The sequence below is a fragment of the Microcebus murinus genome, chromosome X (genome assembly GCF_040939455.1).
Source record: "Microcebus murinus isolate Inina chromosome X, M.murinus_Inina_mat1.0, whole genome shotgun sequence".
NCBI classification, from domain to species: domain Eukaryota; kingdom Metazoa; phylum Chordata; class Mammalia; order Primates; family Cheirogaleidae; genus Microcebus; species Microcebus murinus.
Genome location: NC_134136.1, coordinates 113,691 through 125,103, shown reverse-complemented (window position 1 = coordinate 125,103; position 11,413 = coordinate 113,691). Strand labels below are relative to the sequence as shown.

Here is an 11,413-nt window from a genome sequence, read left to right as displayed (position 1 = left end):
TCTAGAGCAGTTCAACTAGATTTATACAAAAATAACTTTATGGGGTAACAATCAGCCTTTCCAGCTCTGTCTATTAATGCCTCTGGCATCTTTAGAACTGAAACGGAGTCAGAGGCCATGAGGCCTTGAAATACAGCCAGGACTATACATGGGCATTGAGTAGTTCTGAGAATCTCAACTGCCCTACTCTTTCTGTAATTCCCATGAATGTGCAGAGGGCATTAGCTGCTTCCCTGCTTCTCTAAAGCCTAAATCTGCTGCTCCAATTTCTGAATAAAGATTCTGGGATTCTTCATGGTGCATTAGAGCAGCCTCTGTAGGGAACTCTCTCCTCTAGGTTTTCTCTCTTTACTATAATACACATGAATTTAGAACCAGGTTGATTCCACCTATGATAGGGTGGAATCTCATAAGGGCTGGCCTCATGGGATTCACAAGACAGGGCAGACTTTGAACTGAGTATGTACAGAAAACACAAGGGAGACATTTTCTGCATCTTGAAAAATAAGAAAGAGTGGGGAAAAATAGCAAAAGAAAGAACAAAGAACAAAGAGAGAAAGAAATACTGAAAGAAATGGTGAAAGAAATAAAGAATAAAGAAAGAAATGAGTCCAAGATAAAAACATAAAAAGTGAAAAAAAGGCAGTGCAAAAGAAAGAGTGAAAGAGAAAGACTGGAATAAATTTAAAAAAGAGGGAAAGTAACAGCAAAAGAGTGAAAGAAATTGCAAAAAGAGTGTTAAAGAAGGAAAAAAAGAAAGGGTGAAAGAAATACTAAAAGAGCAAAAGAAAGGGCAAGGGAAAGACAGAAAAGCAGAAGAAAAAAAGAAAGAGTGACAGAAAAAAAATGAATGAATGAACAACAGCCAAAGAAAGAAAGAGTGAAAGAAACAGCAGAGGAAAGTAAGAAAGAAAAACAGAAAGAGTGAAAGAAAAAGTGAAAGAAGGCAAAAGATAAAAAGAAAGAAATAGCAAAAGAATGAATGTGCTAAAGGAGAAAAGACAGAGAAATAGAGCAAAAAAGTAAAAAACAGGTGAAACAAAGAGTGAAACTAAAAAAGAAAGAAGTAGCTAAAAAAGGATGAGAAAATAAAAGAAAGGAAAGAGAAAAAAGAGCAAAAAGAAAAAAGAGGAAACAAAGTGAAGGAAAGACAAAGCAGAAAAAGAAGGGAAAAGAAAAAGGAAAGAAATAGCAAAATAAAGAGTGAATGAAAGAATGGGTTAAAAATAGAGAAACAGTGAAAGAGAAAGAAAGAAAGCAAAAGAAAGAAACAGAAAAGTGAAAAGAAACAAAGTACAAAAGAAAGAATAAAAAGGACTAATGACAGCAAGAGTTAAAGAGCAAAACAACAGTGAAAAAAGAAAGATCAAAGGAAGAAAGAAATAAAAAGCCAAAGAAAGAAAGTGAAGATAAGACTGAAAGAAAGGATGAGTGAAAGACAAAAGAGAAAAGAAAGGAAAAAGTAAAATAAAGATAGAGTGCAAAAGGGAAGTGAAAGAACGAAAGAGCAAAGTGGAAAGGAAAATAAAAGTGAAAGAAAAATGGAATAGAAAAAGAGAAAGAATGATAATAGAAAAAGAGAAAGAGTGAAAGTAAGAGAAAAAGAGAAAAGGAAAAAGAAAAAAGAACAAATCTCAAAAGGAGTAAAGAAGGAAAAGGCAAAAGAAATAATGAAAGGGTGAAAGAAAAAAGAAGAAAAGAAATAGGAAAAGAAAGAACAAGCAAAACATAACTAAAGAGCAAAAGAAAGCTAGAAAGAAATAGCTAATGAAAGAGTAAATGAGAGTAAAAGAAAGCAAAAGAATAGATATTGAAAGAAAAAGCAAAAGAACAGAGAAATAGCAAAAAAAGTGAATGAGTAAGAAAACATAAAACAAATCAAATAAAAAGAATGAGCAAAAGGAAAGAACAGCAAATAAAGAAAAAAAGGAATAAAGAAAGCCATGGAAAGAAAGAGTGAAAAAAAGTAAAAGAAAATAAGAGCCACAAACAAGAAAATTGTGAAGAACTAAAAGACAAAAAGAGCAACAGAGAGTGAAATGACTGTCATTATATTGTTTCCAATTTTGAATAGCATATATATTATTCACAAGGTTAAATGCAAACGTCTTCCAGGAAGGGCCAGTTCCCAGTGCAGACAGGAAGCCCTGGTTGCAGCCATGAATGTGTGGGATCCCATCACCTGTCACTCAGGGCCCAAAAGGGTGGGGCTTGGGACCCTATCCAATGTGGGAACAGTCCAATCCCGCGTGCAGCGGAAGAGGAGCGGGTCTTCCATGATCTTGTGGGGTCTTGGTCTTTGGCGCCAGCCGCAGACTCCTCTGTTGTTCGCTGCTCTTCTCCATTGCTGAGTCTGGGCCGCCTGGGTGGCTCTGCTGCAGACTCTGTCGTCCCATGGTGTGCAGGTACGGGAAGATCTGTGTGGAGGATGGCAGGGCACTCCAGAAGCCAGGAACTGGTGAGTGTGTGGGCCACGTGTCCTGACGGATTGGGGGTAGCTGGAACCCGCTGAAACTGGCTGTGGGGGACCCAGGTCTCCCCGCCGGTGGTCAGCTGTATTGTCTGTGGATCTGAGTCCCCACTGGTACAGCTCGGCCCTCAGTCCCCTTCAGCTGCGGGGTAGGGCTAGGCTGGCAGCCAGGACCCCAGGCATCCTGTCCCATCCTCTGAGGAACCTTTAGCCCAGTCAGAGCCCTGTCTGGGCAACTCTGCACCTGCAGCCCCAAGTCTTCCTCACATTGCGGTGACAAGGGAGGGTCATCAGGGGAAGACATTCACTGTACGTGCAGGGCTTGTGCATAGAGGAAGCTGTGGTCTGTGGGGTCTTCAGCCCTCTCTCTTCCTAAAAATTATACTAAGGCACCATTAAAACATGAAAGAGTTTGTTAGAGCAAATAACAATTTATGAATCCAGAAGCACTCAGTCATGGTTTGTAGTTTGGGGTCTGCCAGAGGGGCTTGAAGGAAAGGTTTTTATAAGGTGCACGAATAAGCAAATTTTTAGGTTTTGGTTTTTTTTGGGGGGGGGGTTGGACTATTATGGTGGCTATTTTCTGGTTAGGTAATCAGATATTAATTGGTGCTTTGTTGTTGGTTAAGCCCAAATTTTTATTCTCACTAATTTAGTAATTTACAAAAAATGCATTAGAGTTATATTTCTGTGTTCTTAGGTGGGAACCCAGGGCACTAGTGTCACTTCAGTCTAATTGCCTCCAATTTAGTTATTTTAACACTCTACAGAATGACTGGTTTTCTCCTATGTTTTTCAATTGTAGGGCATGCAAGGTCTCAAATCCAACACTGTTTCTTCTAGGGCTTGCAGTAAAATCCTAAATTTCTAGTTTCTTCCCCACATTAACAAATGCCAACTTCCAACTTCCCCTCACCTATTCACATTTGTTCTTTATTGTACTATTCAAAGGGACAGAGTGTTTTAATATTTATCATTCTTTCACAGAACCGTGGCTGTCTTTATAAAAAAGATTGTTTTCTCTTTCTGAAAATTTCACATGAGAGGAAATTAGAAAATATTCACCTGACACTCCTCTGTAAAACGTCTTTCTGTCTCTCCTTTTGTCTTTCTTAGGCCCAGACATCTTACCAGTGTCTTTAGGTTGCATTTCTTTTTTGGAAACTTTACGAGGTGATGTGTCCTCAGCCACCCTCCTGTCTTTTTCTTGTCATGGGTTTCACACCTATCTGAGGATGACCCAGGATGCCCACAGCAGCCATGCCTCCTGCAGTGTCTGGTGGATGTCAGTGTGAGTGGTCTCTCTCCAGAGGACGGCCTGGGGGATGGGCTGGAGCCTCTGGGGAGCAGCTTGTCGGTTGCGCTGGGGCTGAGAGGAGTCTTCTGATGCATCTTTTATCTAAAAAGCTAACCCCTTGAGACATTTATGATTTTCCTCCCCCAACTCCAGTTTCCATTTCTTGGAGACATTGGTCAGCCAATCAGTTGCTGGTTTTGAGGGGAAAACACAGAAATAATTCCCATTCTTTGAATCTTCTCACACTCATAAGGGGAGAAAAAGTATCGCCAAGGACAATGAAAACCTTCCCTAGTGAGGTGCCACAAGAACTTGAGAAGCAATTTGCACTTTAGGCACTCAGTGTGGTGCAGGAATCATGCAGTGGCTCTGGGGAGGATGGTCTTTGAGCACCATGGTGAGCAGGATGGGAGTGGGAGTGTGTCCCAAGTGGTAGGATGGCCTGACTTGACACTTGAGTTAGACATGTCTGTGTTCCTGTCACCACTGCTCCTCCCTGGGTTTCTCACCTTGAAAAGATTTGTTCACTCACATCAACTTGTTTTTTATTAACAATAAAATTAATTTTAGCAGTCGATCCTAAAAGATAAGAAAATACCTTCAAATAGACAAGAAAGAGGTAGCTGGAACCCGCTGGGGGGTAGATTTCAGAAGAAAAAAACGAATCATATATTCCATTTGTTAAAAATTATTTACCTATTTTTCCCCTAGAACAAGTATAGTAGATTTTTCAGGTCTGGTTTTATTTTACTTTATTTTTGACAGAGTTTTAATCTTTCACACAGGCTAGAGAGTACAGTAGCATGATCATAGCTCACTGCAGCCTTCAATGCTGGGGCTCAAGCCATATTTCTGCCTCAGGCTCCTGAGAAGATAAAACTACAGGCATGTGCCTCCATTCTGGCTAATTTTAAAATTGTTTTTGTAGAGACAGGTCTCACTGTGTTGCCCAGGCTTGTGTCAAGCTCTAGGCCTCAGGCAATTCTCCCACCTTGGGCTCCCTAACTGCTAGGTTATCAGTATCTCTCATTTAGAGATACCTCTCACTTGGAGATAATTTTAAATGGGATTTCAGGACTTAGCTTTAGGAGAGCTACCCAGGGAAGGAAATATAAAGCACATTAAAACCACAATGTGATATCAGTATGCAATGGCTAAAATTTTTTTATTTTTTATTTTTTTTGAGACAGAGTCTCACTTTGTTGCCCGAGCTAGAGTGCCGTGACATCAGCCTAGCTCACAGCAACCTCAAACTCCTGGGCTCAAGCAATCCTTCTGCCTCAGCCTCCCAAGTAGCTGAGACTACAGGCATGCGCCACCATGCCTGGCTAATTTTTTCTATGTATTTTTAGTTGATCAATTAATTTCTTTTTATTTTTAATAGAGACAGGGTCTCACTCTTGCTCAGGCTGGTTTTGAGCTCCTGATCTTGACTTATCTGCCCACCTCGGCCTCCCAGAGTGCTAGGATTACAAGTGTGAGCCACCACTCCCGGCCTAAAATTTTTTTTAAAGGCAATATCAAGTGTTGGTGAGCAACTGGAACTCTCATATTCTGCTGTACATGTAAACTGTTACAATAATTTTCAAAACCCTTCAGTAATATCTCCTAAAAGTAGATATACACACACTCTATGATCCAACATTTCCACTCTTAGGCATCTACCCAGAAATGTCTGCATATATTCATAATGGAAAATAATGTCCACAGCAGCATTATTTGGGTATTTTTTCAAACTGGAAGCAACACAAATGTATATTAGCTATAAAGTTCAGTGAAATGTGATTATGTTTATTTATATATAAATAGATAAAATAATATACAGAAAAATAACAAAATGTGATATTATGTATATAACATATATAGTGAATAGTATAAAAATTAAATTGCAGCCATATCCAAAAATAACTGTGAGACTTACAAACATAAAAAATTATTCAGACATAAAAGGTAAATTCTATATAACTCAATTTAAATAAAAAATGATTCAAAAGTTAGAATTTTTTTTACCTTTGGAGAAGAAAGAGCTGTGATGTGGGCTGGAAACCTAAAGGAGGCTCCTGGAAGACTGGTAATTTACTAGTTCTTATGGATTGTGGTCACTGGGTGTGTTTGCTTTAGAAAATTTATTGAGCTATTCACTTAGCATTTCCATACTGTTAGGCATACGTGCTTTGTGTCAACACACAAATCCAAACTCTTGGATCTAGAAATTTTATGTTTCTGGTTACTCCTAAGGCTAGCAGGCATAGGGATTTGTTCTAGACAAGACTCTGAAATTATAGAGACTAGATTCATTTCCTGGATCTCATCTCTTCCTAGCTCAGAAATCTTGGTCAAATTAGAAACTCTCTGAGCTTCAGTAATTTTTATCTGTAAAATCAGTTAATTATGATTTCCTTTTCATAGAGATTGGAGGGATTAAATCCTTGCAATAAATATTTTCAGTTTCCATGGGTTATTTCATTTGACTAAAAGCTTGTGATATAAAACCCTTGAGATCCCCTTATGTAGAAAATGCAGAACAAGCTTTGCGCAGTGGCAGTATCGTAGCCAATGAGGTTTATCCAAGGCGCGATTATTGCTAATTGAAAACTTTTCCCAGTACCCCGCCATGATGACTTAAAATATAGTTGGCATTGGCAATTTTTGACAGTCTCTATGGAGACTGGAAAAAAAAAAAAAAAGAAAATGCAGAACAGAAAGGATGGAAAGAGATAGAATGGATCATCCTTTAAAAGAAAATAAAATACAAACATTTCTATAGTTTTTCTCCTCTAAATATTCTCTGAATTATTCTTAAGAATATATATGTAAAGAGAAGGTGAGTTATTTAGAGGAAGAAAAGGGAAGATGGACAGAAATCACCAGTGATTCCTTTGCCTTTATTGTTAAAATATTCAGTTCAGTCACATGTGAAGAATCAGATGAACTGGAAGCTTGAGGAAAGAATTTTGCAACAGCTTTGGGGAGATTGTTAGGGAATCCATAAGATCTGAATACAGGAAAGAAAATCACTTTAATTGTTAAATTTCAATGCCCTGTCAAATTCTGTTTATCTGAACAAAGTGGTTTCAAATCATAGTCCCCTGACCAGTAGGACCAACACTGCCTGGAAGTTTGTTAGAAATGCAAATTCTGGGGCCCTACTTAAGACCTGCTAGATTAGAAACTCTCAGTATGGGCACCGTCAATCAGTGTTTTAATAACAAGTGGTTCTGACACATACTAAAATTTGAGAATCGCTGGTTCAAAATACTGGCTGTGCTTTCGGACTGGACTTGTTCTATACTACAACTTTAGTTGTAAGCAGCTATGGGATATGGACCAGTCCCTTCTTCCTTTGTCTTCCTCTGTACCTCAATACAGGGATCTGTCCAGAGGCAGACTTCTGATCAATAGCAGAACCTCCTAGAAGGCATGAGTGCACTGGGAGTTGAAACTCTCACTTCCAACTTGGAGGTGGAGACCCCCAATTGTGACCACCTTACAGGAGTTTATCTTCTATTCTTTCCCTTATTCCTAGGGAGAGTCTGTCATCTGCTTTGTTCCACTGCTCTTCATCTATGCTTTCATTGTTGTTGTTGAAAACCTGGTCATCGTCACAGTGGTCCAGTTGAATACTCACCTCCACACTCCTATGTCCTTCTCTATTAGTGTGCTTTCTTTTCTGGAGATCTGATTTACCACAGCAACCATCTTGAAGATGCTGTCAGGCCTGCTTAGTGAAAGGAAGAGCATTTCCTTACATGGTTGTTTCTGCAGATGTATTTCTTCCATCCCACTGGCATCAGTGAGATGTATTTCTTGACAGCTATGGCCTGTGATCGCTACCTGGCCATCTGCAGCCCTCTTCAGTATCCAACTCTCATGACCCCCAAGCTGTGTGCCCAGCTGACTTTAAGTTGCTGTGTTTGTGGCTTTATCACACCCCTCCCTGAGATTTCCTGGATCTCTACATTGCCATGTTGTGGCTCAAACCACCTTAAGCACATCTTCTGCACTTCTTGTCAGTGCTGCACCTGGCTTGCGCAGACACACACGCCATGGTCATGATTCAGACTGTTGGCGTTGTCTGTGCAGTGGAGAGTGTCACAGCTGCGATGCTCACTGTCACGTCCTGCACTGGTGTCGTGGCTGTGATTCTGCACGTGCGTTCAGTCAAAGGCCGCCGCAGAGCATTTTCAACATGCATCTCCCACCTCACTGTTCCTTTGCTCTTTTTTTTTTTTTTTTTTTTGAGACAGAGTCTCGCTTTGTTGCCCAGGCTAGAGTGAGTGCCGTGGCATCAGCCTAGCTCACAGCAACCTCAAACTCCTGGGCTCGAGCAATCCTTCTGTCTCAGCCTCCCGAGTAGCTGGGACTACAGGCATGCGCCACCATGCCCGGCTAATTTTTTTTTTTTTTTATATATATATCAGTTGGCCAATTAGTTTCTTTCTATTTATAGTAGAGACGGGGTCTTGCTCTTGCTCAGGCTGGTTTTGAACTCCTGACCTTGAGCAATCCGCCCGCCTCGGCCTCCCAGAGAGCTAGGATTACAGGCGTGAGCCACCACGCCCGGCCTTGTTCCTTTGCTCTTGTTTGGTAATGTGGCTCTCATGTACCTGCTTCCTCTGCCACCGACTCCGTGTTCTGGGACACAGCCGGTGCTCTGGGCTTCGCAGTTTTGTCCCCCTTCTTCAATCCCATTATCGATAGCCTGAGGAATAAAGAGATAAAAGAAGCTATAAAAAAGCACGTGGGTCAAACTAACATCTTTTTTCTTAGACCGGGAACCTCCAGTAAGAGCTCTTAGTTGGGAGTCTACATACAGTGGTTGCTGATTTCTCTTCATCCTCAGAAATCTGTCTTTTTCCATCAGCATTTTACTGAAACTGGTCTCCCAAAGGTTACCAATAAACAAAATTCACTAATAGTTGAAGTCAATAGCTTCGTTTCAGTCTTTATCAAATTTGAAATATTTTTGAGTTAATTAAACTTTTTGCCACTCAAGTTATTGGAGGTAAATTCATTTTGTTGAAATAGTCTACATAAACATTAATTTTAATACAATCAAAACATTTATTTGGAAGACATGATAATGGAAAAATTATCTTTATAAGAACTAAGTTTTCTTCACAGTGCCTCCAGTGTATATATTTGAAGAATGACTCAAATTTCTAAATTGAATATTCAAGTATTGATCAATAAGCAATCTAACTAAGTAATTCATTAAATAATCAATTTTTTCTTGATAAATAAAAACCTAGTCTTTATATTCACTGTGATTAAATGCATTGTACATAATAAGAAATAAATATAATAAATATATGTTTGAATGAATAAACCAAAAAAAAAAGTACTAGCTCTTATGGTGCTCCCTGTGGTCCTTTGTTCTATGAGCTATGGAGAAGACAGATCATGGGCTGTGGTAGAGGAAGGAGAGAATGAAATTCCATTCAAAGTCAGTTTTCAAGGTGAAGAGTAAGGGGTAGATATCAGAGGTGATGCTGAGGTGAAACAAAAAAGAGTTGAAAGGCCTCCTATTTCCTGTCTCTGATCTGCTGGTCATCTCTAAACACAGGCGGGTCTAAGCAGATAATGTCTAGTTGGTTAGTCTTTCCAGCTATGATATCATCAAGTTGGAAGGGAAATAGAAATGCCATGTAAAAGCCAAACACAAATGTCCACATTCTATTCAATCTCAAGCACAAAGAAACTTGAGAGTTAAGGGAGGTAAATTTTCAGCTGAAGAATTGTGGGTTAATTTATTTTCTTCATTGATTTGTATTCTCTTTTATAATTTTATCCAAAAAGTATGTCAATGAAACAGAACAAAACACCCTCCATGATATATTCATGCCTTTTTTACTTATATCCATATAATTAGAAAAGGTAAAGAAAAGAAGAATGGAGAGAAGAATGGAGGGAGGGAGGAAAGAAAACAGAAAGAAAGAGAAAGACAGAAAGACAGAAAAAGAAAGGGGAAGGGAGGGGTAGGGGAAGGGAAAGGGAGAAAGAGTGAGCTCTTGCCAACCAGGTCACCTCCCCACAGCAACAGGGCTTCTGTTCCTCAGCACTGTGACATGGGCTTCCCCTCAGCCACTGCCACCTCAGCCGCCACCGCTGTTGGCCAAGCCCAGCCGTGCCTGTGGCCTGTAGCTGCCATGCAGTTTATGTTGCTTTTTAGTCATCAGGGAAAGCTCTGACTGCAGAAATGGTATGTCCCACTATCAGACAAAGAGAAGAAAAGGATTGCAAGAGAATTTGTTCAAACTGTTTTAGCAAGGAAACCTAAATGTGCAGCTTCCTTGAGTGGCGAGATCTGGAGATTGTTTACAAAAGATATGGTAGTCTGTATTTGCTGTGCTATTGAGGGTCAGGACAATTAACTAATTATCCTGTAAATAATTCACTGTTATGTGGAATTACTTGACAAGTATTTTGGCAGTGTGTGCGAACTTGATATCATCTTTAATTTTGAGAAGGCATATTTTATTTGAGATGAGTATCTTTTGGGAGAGGAAGCTCAGTAAACATCGAAGAACAATGTCCTTAGAGCAATTGAGCAGACTGACCTACTGCAGGAGCCACGTCATGAATATTTTAATGTCCCTGTGTACTAAGTGACTACTCATCAAGTATGCAGAGTTTCACAGAGGAAATAGAGTGCTGATAGGCATATGAAAGAAAATGTCCTCAGCTTGGTGACTGATTATCTTGTATGATAATAATAGAATATTTCAGAACCAGTAACTTTATGATTATATTTTTTTCCCTGTTCTCATTTCTAATTCTTTTCTATTTTATTTTCATTCTATATGTGATCTTGATATAGCTTATTCCTGTCCGAAACTGATTTTATCTCATCCTGACAAAATATGGCCTATGAGTGTTTTGAGTAATGTTTCATTTTAAACACAAGCATGTTATCATTAATGAACCATCTGTGACTAATCTTATAAGAAGAAAACCTGGCAATCGTTAAAATGTTTACCAAAGAAAGTATAGGTGAAGTGCTAGGTCAAAATAAGCAGTGCCATAATATATAGAATGGTTTGGTCTTCAAATATTAGGAGGCGGGGGGGGGACGATTTTGTGTGATTATCTTATAATCTATATGAACTAATGTGTTCTAATGTATCATATAAAAGTGTATGTGGAAATAATACAAGAAAGTAAAATTAATCTGTACTTTTATATAATAAAGTTCAAACTTTCAGTTTTTAAGAAACTTTGAGCACCACATTTATTGAATCACATTTGTGCTATATAATAATATCAAGCAATCCCTTCAAGAATTTACAGAAAGCTATGTCTGAAAAGTCTCCTTCTGCAATATCTGTTGCTTAATAGTAGCTTTTTCGAAGTATTAATGCTGAGTTTATTTATATAGTTAAAAATCCTATTTTGAAAAGAATCTATTCTAAAAAAAAAGAAAAAAAGAAAAAAATCCTAATGTTAAGGCTTGGGGTTAGGGATTAGGGGTTAGGATTGGTGTTAGGGGTTAGGGGTTGGAGTTAGGGTTTATGGTTTGGGTTGGGGTTAGATGTAAGGGTTGCTAGGATTAGGGTTAGTTGAGGTTGAGTCCTGTTAATAATTTAGTATCTTATTGTAACAAAGAATCTGTTTTGTTAGTCTTATAATTTCAGTTTGTTTTTTTT

The 11,413-nt window shown here is 38.9% G+C and overlaps 1 non-coding gene and 1 pseudogene across 1 annotated transcript; both read left to right on the top strand.

Moving 5' to 3' along the window:
• Positions 1 to 6,294: 6,294 nt before the first annotated feature.
• Positions 6,295 to 6,435, top strand: LOC142866000 (U4 spliceosomal RNA). The gene has a single exon (XR_012916073.1). It is a non-coding gene; the product is annotated as a U4 spliceosomal RNA (small nuclear RNA).
• Positions 6,436 to 9,916: 3,481 nt separating this feature from the next.
• On the top strand, positions 9,917 to 10,375 carry LOC105863182 (AP-1 complex subunit sigma-2 pseudogene; annotated as a pseudogene).
• Positions 10,376 to 11,413: the final 1,038 nt, after the last annotated feature.